This window comes from Bos taurus, chromosome 9 (assembly GCF_002263795.3).
Source record: "Bos taurus isolate L1 Dominette 01449 registration number 42190680 breed Hereford chromosome 9, ARS-UCD2.0, whole genome shotgun sequence".
NCBI classification, from domain to species: Eukaryota; Metazoa; Chordata; class Mammalia; order Artiodactyla; family Bovidae; genus Bos; species Bos taurus.
Genome location: NC_037336.1, coordinates 85,578,641 through 85,586,536, shown reverse-complemented (window position 1 = coordinate 85,586,536; position 7,896 = coordinate 85,578,641). Strand labels below are relative to the sequence as shown.

Below are 7,896 nucleotides of genomic sequence, written 5' to 3'. Positions count from 1 at the left end.
ACTCTCACATCCATACATGACCACAGGAAAAACCATAGCCTTGACTAGACGAACCTTTGTTGGCAATATATATATATATATATATATGAAATTAAAAGACGCTTACTCCTTGGAAGGAAAGTTATGACCAACCTAGATAGCATATTCAAAAGCAGAGACATTACTTTGCCAACAAAGGTTCGTCTAGTCAAGGCTATGGTTTTTCCTGTGGTCATGTATGGATGTGAGAGTTGGACTGTGAAGAAGGCTGAGCACTGAAGAATTGATGGTTTTGAACTGCGGTGTTGGAGAAGACTCTTGAGAGTCCCTTGGACTGCAAGGAGATCCAACCAGTCCATTCTGGAGATCAGCCCTGGGATTTCTTTGGAAGGAATGATGCTAAAGCTGAAACTCCAGTACTTTGGGCACCTCATGCAAAGAGTTGACTCATTGGAAAAGACTCTGATGTTGGGAGGGATTGGGGGCAGGAGGAGAAGGGGACGACAGAGGATGAGACAGCTGGATGGCATCACTGACTTGATGGACGTGAGTCTGAGTGAACTCCAGGAGTTGGTGATGGACAGGGAGGCCTGGCGTGCTGCGATTCATGGGGTCGCAAAGAGTCGGACACGACTGAGAGACTGATCTGATCTGATATATATATAAATAATGTATAAGCTGTATCCTAAGAGTTTTTTTTTTTTTTTAGGAGGGGGGGAAGCAGGCAATTATAACATGATTAATGTAAGTTATGTGCATGCTAAGTTGCTTCAGTCATGTCTGACTCTTTGCAACCCTATGGACTATAGCCTACCAGGCTCCTCTGTCCATAGGCTTTTCCAGGCAAGAATACTGGAGTGGGTTGCCGTGCCCGCCTCCAGGGGATCTTCCTGACCTAGGATTGAGCTCACATCTCCTCTGTCTCCTGCATTGGCAGACAGATTTTTTATCACTAGCGCCACCTGGGAAGCCCTAATGTAAGGTAAGTGACATTGAAAAATAATTCAGATTCAAAATAGAACTCTTTTCCATATACTATTTCATAATTGAAAAGTTAAAGTTCTTCAAATTTCATGAAAATTGAAAAGAACATTATGAAAGTGGTATCCTCTGATTTCTAGTCTTTAAATATTTTCAAAAGACATATTTCAAATATATGCACATATTGTATTTAATTTTGGACTTAAAAATTCAGTTCTTAAGTACGCCATTTTGTTCAGAAATTAAAAATGAGGGAAATAAAAATTTAAAAACCAATCTCTATAGGACATTGAAAGGGTATTAGAATGATGAAAAGTGTCTTAATCTTTAAAAGATCTTATCATTTCAACTGAAGTCTTCCCCCTGCTGATAAGGTTTGGGTCACTAGCAGTCTTTCCTGGCAGTCCAGTGGTTAAGACTCTGAGCTTCCATTGCAGGGGGCAAGAGTTCAATCCCTGATTGAGGAACTAAGATCTTGCATGTGGCATGGTATGGCCAAAAAATTAAAAAATAAAAAGGTTTGGCTCACTCTTGGTGTAAGAGACACCATCAGTAAGATGTAGCGACTTCTCCATGACGGGGAGTCAGTTCTCAGTCAAATTTTTGCCAGCCATTTCTTTTTCTCCATCAACCTTATGATTCATTAATGCAGTTAATAAAAATGCTTTAAGTCAAGTGTGCTCTGGATGTACAATGGTGCGTAAGAATAGTTTTATTCCATCTTACGGAGTGAAGACGGACAGACAGTCAGCAGTGGAACCAGGGTTAGAGTGGGGGAGAAGTGTTATAGGGCCTTCAACAGGAGCAGCTCACCCACCCCTGGGTATTGGTGAGAATGGGGACATTGGCCCTTATTCTGAAAGAAGAATCCAGGAGAGATCTGAATTTTCTCTCTGCTCACACAGTTCATTTGAAATTTGAGGACAGTTTACACAATTGGCATTGGCAACCCCATCCATTCCTAGAATTCTGGCTTAACCCTAGAACCAAGGAACACCCTGAGTGTGGTAGATTAACTTTGGTTCTGTTTAATTTTCCCAATCATACACATTGGTCTTGAATGATTTCAGCTCCCTTGGGACTCATGTTGTCCCACTTTGAGTATAAACATCACCCCTCCTTGCAGACAACAATCTTTGAGTGCCGTCCAGTTATAACACACAGACAGCCAAGGTAACAGCGGCAAATAGAAATAGAGAAAATACCAAGCTGTTTGCATTGGGACATGGTTACTATGAAATGAGCAAACATTTAATTTTGTTTATTGAGGTCAATGTGAAAGCTGTTGAATCTCTTATAACAACTTTGTGACATTTGATGCATGCCTTTCTGAAACACCTCAAGCTGAGCTTTTTGCTCTGAAATGTCAGAATGTTCTATTCTGGTAAGCAGTCAACTCGTATTGAGTTCTCCCTTTGTGCAGAATGCCATGAAGTGTGGCTGAGATGTATAAGGGGAACGAAAGAGGATACAATGAACACTGGAAGCTGTGAGTCAGTAGACAGTGAAAACAATCTGAAAAGGCTTTTTCTGGTTTTGCTTGATTTCAGACCTGAATTCATGAACAAGGGGGAGAAGACCACCCATACTTTCTATGCGTGTGTTACTTTCATAATCCCCTTCTCAACGCAAGGGGAGGAATTTTTGCCTCCTGAGTGAGGTAATCTCAGAAATGGCAGCCTGAGTCTGGAGCTGTGCACCATCTCAGACCAAGGCAGGGACCTGCTGAACTTTAAGGCCAGGAAGCCTTCAGACAGGGCTTAGAAGAAAGGCAGGTCAACAAGCTCAGGCCTCAGGCCTCTTTTCCATTTACATTTGATGTGGGTATGTTGACAAAATAAAATATTAAGAAATCATGGGAATTCCCTGGCTGTCCAGTGGTTAGGACTCCGCGATTTCACTGCAGGAGGCACAGGTTTGATCCCTGATTGTGGAACAGATCCTGGATGCTGCATAACACAGCCAAAAAAACAAAAAAAACCTGAGAAGTCATAATTGTATAGAGGATAAATGAATAGGCTTTGGAGTTCTGAGATTTAAACCAAGGCTCCACTGTGATCAACTCCATGACTTTGGGCAAGTCGACCTCTGTGAGCCTCGGTGTCCATATCTGTTAAATGGGAGTAATAATATCTACTCAGGTGTTTATTGTGAGGATTAAATGAGATAACTAACATATAAGTCACTTAGCATAGGGCCCAGTCTAGAAAAGTTTAATACATGTTAAGCTATTACTATCCATAATTATGTCAACTCTATGGAAATAAAATCAATGCTTTAATTAGGATTCTTTAGTTTGTTAATTTCCCAAATTGCCTAGTCTAAGCAGAAAGTTATGTGCATTCTAACAAATTCAACACAGGAAAACCAAGGACTCATTTATTAATTCAGTTAATAAGCATCTATGGAGCATTTTCTATGTGCTCAGCCATGGGTGAGCCACTGAGGGTGCCGGAATAAAAGTAACAGTTCCCATTTTCTAGGATCTTAAGTCTAGTAGAGCAGGTCAATAAATAGACCGACAATGAGCATGTGGCAAGTGTGCTTAAAAAAGGCAGCTTGGCAGACCTATGCTTTGAAAACACAGAGCTCCTAAGAGAAGAGCACATCAGACCAGAAGGATTACATGGTGATTCCAGTCTAACATGCTCATTCTAAAGGAATGGAAGAGGGAAGTCAGAAACACAGGAGAGATGACTGCAGGCCCTTCCTCATACCCTGCCGAGTTTCCCGCCTTAGAAACTCTTTTCTGCCTGGGCTGGGAGGTCGCTCTTTGGCCTTTAAGATAAATGCTGGCCTTGGACAGAAGCTTAAGGGGGCCAGTCCTCTGTAACTCAGGTTTAAGCCAAGTTTGCAGGCAGGGCAGCCTTGACCATATGCACCTGATCTTCTGCCCTGAATGTTTAGCATCAGAGCTAGGCTCTTTCTTCCCTGCACATCTTTTAAAACTCTAATCTTGGCTCTGATCTCCATGCTTATGGATGGGATCCAGCTACCTCTTAAAGACTTTATTAATAATCTTTTTTGCTCTGGGTGGGTGTCGGTTTGTTTGCTTTTGATAATAGCTTTATTGAGACATAATTCACATATATACAATTCACTCAATTAAAATGTACAATTCAGTGACTTTTAGCATATTCATAGCTCCACCATCACCACAATCACCTTCAGTAAATTTCATCACCTGAAAAAGAAACATTTGCATCCCCTAGCTGTCACCCCAATCCTCCTATCCCTCCAACCTCTAGCAACCACTAACCTACTTTCAGTCATTATAGATTTGCCTGTTCTGGACATCGCACACAAGTGCACATTATGGCCTGAATTATAAGCCCCTAAATTCATATGGTGAAGTTCTAACCCCTCAGTGTGACTGTGTATTTGGAGACAGGGCCTTGAGAGGTAATTGTGTTTGTGTGTTAGCTGCTCAGTCGTGTCCAATTCTTTGCGACCCCATGGACTGTAGGCCACCAGGCTCCTCTGTCCATGGGATTCTCCAGGCAAGAATACTGGAGTGGGTTGCCATGCCTTCCTCCAGAGGATCATCCCAACCCAGGGATTGAACCCAGGTCTCCTGCATTGTACGCAGATTCTTTATTGTCTGAGTCTTCAGGTAATTAAAATTAAATGGAAACTTAATGGTGGGGACCTAATCCAACAGGACTGGTGTCCTTATAAGAAGAAGAATGGACACCAGGGCTGTGTGTGCAAAAGAAAAGCCATGCAAGGGCATATCGAGAGGACAGTAGTCTGCTGGCCAAGCAGAGAGGCCTCGTGAGAGACCAGCTTGCCAAGATCTTGATCTTGGACTTCTAATCTCCAGAACCATGAGAAAATAAACTTCTGTTTAAGCCACTCGGTCTGTGATGTTTTATTACAGCAGCCCTAGTAGACTAATGTAGTAGATTCATACAACATGTGACATTTTGTGTCTGACTTCCTTCACTTAGAATAATGTTTTCAAGGTTTAATCCATGTTTTAAGATATATCAGTACCTCATTCCTTTTTTGACGACAAATAATACTCAACTGTGTGGCTAAACTACATTTTGTTTATCCATTTTGATGGACATTTGGGTTATTTCAACCTTTTGACTGTTAATGAGTAATGCTGCTATGGACATTCATGTATAAATTTTTGTGCAAACATGTTTTCATTTATCTTGGGCAAATGTATCTTGGAGTAAAATTTATGGGTCATATGGGAACTCTATGTAGAACATTTTAGGAAGTAACTGTTGTCTGAAAGGTCTACACATTTCACCTTCTCACTAGCAAGGAATGAGGGTTCCGAATTCTTCATATCCTTGTCACCATTTGTAATTGTCTGTCTTTTTTATTATAGCCATCATAGTGGCTATAATCAGCTGTGAATATTCATTGGAAGGACTGATGCTGAAGCTGAAGCTCCAATACTTTGGCCACCTGATGCGAAGAGCCGACTCATTGGAACAGACCCTGATGCTGGGAGAGATTGAGGGCAGGAGGAGAAGGGGTTGCAAGTAGTCGGAGACAACTTAGTGACTAAACAACAGCAACAGTGAGTATAAAGTGGTGGTTCACTGTGGTTTGGGTTTGCGCTTCCTTAATAATGGGTAATGGTAAGTCTTTTCAGGTGTTTATGGCCGTTCGTGTACCTTTTTTGGAGAAATGTTTGTTCAGATCTTTTGCCTTTTTTTAATCAGCAATAAGTTTTTTAGCCGTTAATTTTTAATTTGATGTTTTATTGTTGAGTTGCAATTATTCTTTATATGTTCTGGATACAAGTTCCTTATCAGACATAAGATTTGCCAAACTTTGTTCATTCTGTACATTCTCTCTTCACTTTCTTGACAGTATCCTTGGAAGCACAAAAGTTTTCATTCTGATGCATGTCCAGTTTATCTAATTTTTCTTTTGTTTCTTATGCTTTTGGTGTCTTATTTAAGAAACCACTGCCATTTCTAAGGACATGAAGATTTACTCATATGTGTTGTTCTAACAGTTTCACCATTTTAGGTCTTTTACCATTTAGGTCTTTGATCACTGTTGATTTAATTTTGTATATGGGGTGATGTAAGGGTTCAAGTTCATTTTTGTGCATGTGGATATCCGGTTATCTCAGCATTATTTGTGGAAAGACTATTCATTTCTCCATTGAATTGTCTTAGGAATTTTATTAAAAATCAATCATAGATTAAAAATTTATTTCTGGACTATCAATTCTATTCCATTGATCTATATGTCTGTTTTTATGCCAGTACCGTTGCTATTATTGTTGTTGTTCAGTCACTAAGTTGTGTCTGACTCTTTGTCACCCCATGGACTGCAGTGCGCCAGGCTTCCCTGTCCATCACTAACTCCCAAAGCTTGCTCAAACTCATGTCCATCAAGTCACTGACGCCATCCAACCATCTCATCCACTGTCATCCCCTTCTTCTCCTGCCTTCAATCTTTCCCAGCATCTGGGTCGTTTCCAATGAGTCAGTTATTCACATCAGGTGGCCAAAGTATTGGAGCTTCAGCTTTAGCACCAGTCCTTCCAATGAATATTCAGAAATTATTCCCTTTATGATTGACTGGTTTGGTCCTGCTGTCCAAGGGACTCTCGAGAGTCTTCTCCAACACCACAGTTCAAAAGCATCAATTCTTTGGTGCTCAGCTTTGTTTATGGTCCAACTCTCACTGATAATTGTAGCTTTGTAGTTAAGTTTTGAAATTGAGAAGTGTGAATACTCCAACTTTGTTCTTATTTTTCAGGATTGTTTTGGATATTGTGGGTCCCTTGAAGTTCTCTATGTTTTTGAAGGGTCGTCTTTCTCTGGTGCCTTGCCAGGATTTATCTGCTCACTGAGGCATCTGGGGTTGACCTGCAAATATGCTGTGTGCTGGTACCTATATGCCTCAGCATTACTTTGCCTGAATAGACTTTTTCCAGCCCCAAGAGCTGGATCTTGTTAATCCAAGTTCTTCTTCTTTTTTTTTTTTTAAAACAGGACAAATCCACACTTTTATTTATTTTCAATATGTTTAAATCCTCAAAGGGCACAGCATCACAAGGATTTTGTGTCCAATGGCCTTAGTGGGAAGGTTGCTTTGGAATTTGGCACGAACCATGCCACTATTTCCATGAGCTCGATTTATCTTTCCCCAGATTACTCTGGTTTTGGTAGGTTTTCCACCAGGAGTTACTGTGTTGTTCTTTGCTTTGTACACATAAGCACATCTCTTGCCTAGATAGAATTAACTTTTATCTCGAGCATATACATCTTGACTTTTCAGGAGAGCAGTGTGTTCCCTCTGGTTCCATAGACCCCATTTATAGCCAGCAAAAATGGCCTTGGACCACAGCCTTCCAGACATATTTGTCGTTTTAGAAGTCCTGTTCCCAGCAGGCCTTCACAGGGTCCAAGATGGCTGAAAGAGCTTAATCCAAGTTCTTGATGGGTATCTTGTCAGGGAGGAGATCTAATTCCAAGCTGAACTCTGGTTTCAAATAAGATTGATAGATTTGATCTGATGGTTCACTATAGAATCCTAAGAATTAATTAGGTATGATGGACAGCTTAAGTGTAGTCATGTTATGGATGTTGTTTTTAAATGATAAAAATAAGGAATTCCCTGGCAGTCCACAGGTTAGGACTCTGTGCTAAGGGAGGAAGCACTTTGGATCCCACAAGCTACATGGTGCTATCCCCCCAAATTACAAAAGTAATGTCATATCCTAAAAAGGGGAACAGTTAAAAAGCCATAATCCTTTTGTTAGAATTACAGTATAATTAAAGTGAAATTATGACAACCTAGACATAAAGTAAAAGTTATGACCAATCTAGACAGCATATTAAAAAGCAGAGACATTACTTTGCCAACAAAGGTCCATCTAGTCAAAACTATGGTTTTTCCAGTAGTCATGTATGGATGTGAGAGTTGGACTATCAAGAAAGCTGAGTGCTGAAG

The 7,896-nt window shown here is 40.6% G+C and overlaps 1 pseudogene; it reads right to left on the bottom strand.

The window, feature by feature from the left end:
- Positions 1 to 225: 225 nt before the first annotated feature.
- LOC132346130 (large ribosomal subunit protein eL33-like) lies at positions 226 to 7,366 on the bottom strand (annotated as a pseudogene).
- Positions 7,367 to 7,896: the final 530 nt, after the last annotated feature.